Raw genomic sequence first — 3,867 nt, forward strand, 5'->3', positions numbered from 1 at the left:
GAGTTAGGATCAGCTTCCCTCCACCAACCCTCATCTTAACCATTAGTGGAGGAAAAGTAAAACTGACCCAAGATCAGTGTCTAGCGGAAACTTCACCCTACACCATGTCTCCATAATCCAGTCTAGTTAGCGACATGGACAAAGTATTTTAGCAACAACTCACACCTTATCAACGGCATCACAATCCACCAAAACCAAAAATTATATTAATAATAACAATAAAACTCCAAACAATAAACAACTCTTATATATAATGAACACATGTCATTATTTTGGGACAAGAATGACAAAAACATACAATTACATAATGGCTTAATTCATACTTTTTTTTTAAATAGTCAGAGAGTGACAAACTGAAAAGACAATGTTACTGCTCAAAGTTGATTTGGTCTTATGTACAAGGTGGGTACTTCAAACATTCAAACCTCGTTAGTAAGTTAGAAAATGGCTTCTGTGTTCTGTAAATGTTCTTATAAAATAATTATCTTCAAGAGATCTTCTTTAATCTTCCCTGCTTAGTGACGTTTGCTGCTGGTTGGTTCTCCTCGCCTTCTGATCGATCTGCGCTGTATTCTGTTACTGGGGAGGGCACTGCTGTTGGCAAGAGAAACAAACATTATCTTCATAGATTCATACATTACCTCCAATGATTCATACATTACCTTCAATGATTCATACATTACCTTCAATGATTCAAAGGTAATTTCATAGCATCAGACAACATTACAATAATGTAAAGCTTCAACTGAAAAATACAGTGACATTTTCATCAACCTACAAGGAACCTCGATTTCCACCTTTCTAACGATCATTTCAATAGCAGAGTTCTTAACGAGAATTGGAAGTGTGTCAATGTGGGACTAACCTACAGGTATGTTTATAGAGTGTTGAAAGAGTAAAAGAGTGTGCACTACTCACCGCCCAGGCATTCCACCTGTGGCTTCTCCCACTGTCCGTCTGCCATGCAGCGCACCACAGGCAGGTGGCGCTGTAGGAGGCCTGGGTTACACTGGTAGCGGATGATGGACCCACCGTATACTGCTCCCGCCTGCTGCCAAACATCTTGGCATTCTCCACCTCTGGCGGTGCGCACAGTATACTGAGGAACAATGATCAGTAAATCAATCAATCGACAAATCAATCAATCCATCAAATTACAACTGATGATATTTATTGGTAGCAATTTATTTTGAAGGGTACCTGCCTAACGAGTTTATAAAACATGAATGAGTTGTAACACCAACACAGGTATAAGATAACCACACATAATGATGGCGAAGGTACAGTAAAATTAGTTTTTAAGAAAACATTTACCAGTGCCCATCCAGACACTAAAACACAATTCTTGAACCCTAACCCCTGACCCATACGTACCTGGGCCAGTCTTGCAGGTGAAGGGCAGGTGGTAGTTGCAGGAACGTCGTTCCATTGGCCGTTCTCATGCCAGATCATCACACACAGTCTTCTCCAGAGTTAAAGTAGTTATCCGGCTGGTTCGCCAGTTCTCAAATTGCTGAGGGGAGTAGAGAGCAACATTGGTAGGAAGTTACAAAGACCATTTTATGTTTCTGTTGGTTTCTTGTTTCAATGTACAAAACCCAGAAATCAGGAGAGTAAGTAAGTAGTCTATGGCATGCAGATCAGAATATACAGGTACAGTATGAACAAAGTATGAATGTACAGGTACAGTACGAACAGTGTATGAATGGACAGGTACAGTATGAACAGTGTATGAATGTACAGGTACAGTACGAACAGTGTATGAATGTACAGGTACAGTATGAACAGTGTATGAATGGACAGGTACAGTATGAACAGTGTATGAATGGACAGGTACAGTATGAACAGTGTATGAATCTACAGGTACAGTATGAACAGTGTATGAATGTACAGGTACAGTATGAACAGTGTATGAATGGACAGGTACAGTATGAACAGTGTATGAATGGACAGGTACAGTACGAACAGTGTATGAATGGACAGGTACAGTACGAACAGTGTATGAATGTACAGGTACAGTACGAACAGTGTATGAATGGACAGGTACAGTATGAACAGTGTATGAATGGACAGGTACAGTATGAACAGTGTATGAATGGACAGGTACAGTATGAACAGTGTATGAATGGACAGGTACAGTATGAACAGTGTATGAATGGACAGGTACAGTATGAACAGTGTTTGAATGTGGTAGGCAACAGTCGGTGATCTGGTGAAGGTCGGAAAGGAAATGTGGGAACTGCTGGGGAGAGCACTCTGAGTGGGGACTAGTTCTGTGCTAACCCACTTCACTCTGTACTCGTCTGTCTGCCTGACTCGCAGTGGTGTGCCGTCTATCCAGCGGAAGTCATTCTCCACGGTCTTGTCATTGAGCCCAATCCACTGGTAGTCCTGGCCGTTGGCTGGAGGGGGGGAAAGAATGAAGGGATATTCTCTCTCTCTCTCTCTCTCTCTCTCTCTCTCTCTCTCTCTCTCTCTCTCTCACACACACACACACACACACACACACACACACACACACACACACACACACACACACACACACACACACACACACACACACACACACACACACACACACACACACACACACACACACACACACACACACACACACACACACACACACACACAGGCCTCTACTCACAGTTGACAAAGTGCTGTTCCTCTGGGGTGATGATGCTGACCAGGTGAGAGCTGAGGTCTCGGCAGCGCTGCTCGGCCTGCAGCCAGGTCTCTCTCTCGGGGAAGTGCAGGTAACAGTTGCCCTGAAACTTAGTCCACCCCTCCTCACAATCCTGCTCATCTGTGTCGTCAACAGCAGGGAGCGATAATGAGGCAGAGGCTACCAGACCCCGGAGAAGCCCGGTTTATTACAGACACTCAAACACATTTACATTAGATAGGAGGGAATACTGATCAACACCACATATGACACCATAGAGGTTTTATGGAGGCTGTGTTTTGTTCTAGAACTGCTGCCATTTTCTATGCTCCATTATTGATCCAACTTCTGTCATTGATTTCTTTCAGTCAACTAACCTATGGTGTGATAAATATTGCACATTGGTGAAAATACTGCATTTTCCAGGGCCTAGTAACTATCAACTTGATTCACTGCTTGAGAAGACTGGCAACACTTTGAGGGATATGACATTTTTGGAATGGGTGAAACATCCATCAAGCATCCATTTAACCCACAATTACAGGGTTTGGTGAAGTGCAGAAAATGGTTCTTTTCTATAATGCATTTGTGTTTTAAAAATTAAAGCACAAACACAAAACACCTGGAAAATTAGCACACGGTAGTCTTTAACTAAATAATAATTGGTTGTGATACTTTAAATATACAACAAATAATTTAACAAGTCAGCCTAGTGAGTATCTCCCAACAGTTAATGAGTTTCTGTAGTGAGTCTCTCCCAACAGTTAATGAGTTTCTGTAGTGAGTCCCTCCCAACAGTTAATGAGAGTTTCTGTAGTGAGTCTCTCCCAACAGTTAGAGTTTATGTAGTGAGTCTCTCCCAACAGTTAATGAGAGTTTCTGTAGTGAGTCTCTCCCAACAGTTAGAGTTTCTGTAGTGAGTCTCTCCCAACAGTTAATGAGAGTTTCTGTAGTAGTCTCTCCCAACAGTTAATGAGTTTCTGTAGTGAGTCTCTCCCAACAGTTATTAGGGATTTCTGTAGTGAGTCTCTCCCAGCAGTTATTGAGGTTTCTGTAGTGAGTCTCTCACAGCAGTTAGAGTTTATGTAGTGAGTCTCTCCCAACAGTTAATGAGAGTTTCTGTAGTGAGTCTCTCCCAACAGTTAGAGTTTCTGTAGTGAGTCTCTCCCAACAGTTAATGAGAGTTTCTGTAGTGAGTCTCT

At 42.2% G+C, this 3,867-nt stretch overlaps 1 pseudogene; it reads right to left on the reverse strand.

The window, feature by feature from the left end:
* Positions 1-487: 487 nt before the first annotated feature.
* LOC124024276 lies at positions 488-2,864 on the reverse strand (annotated as a pseudogene).
* Positions 2,865-3,867: the final 1,003 nt, after the last annotated feature.

This window comes from Oncorhynchus gorbuscha, unplaced genomic scaffold (genome assembly GCF_021184085.1).
Source record: "Oncorhynchus gorbuscha isolate QuinsamMale2020 ecotype Even-year unplaced genomic scaffold, OgorEven_v1.0 Un_scaffold_1816, whole genome shotgun sequence".
Lineage (NCBI taxonomy): Eukaryota > Metazoa > Chordata > Actinopteri > Salmoniformes > Salmonidae > Oncorhynchus > Oncorhynchus gorbuscha.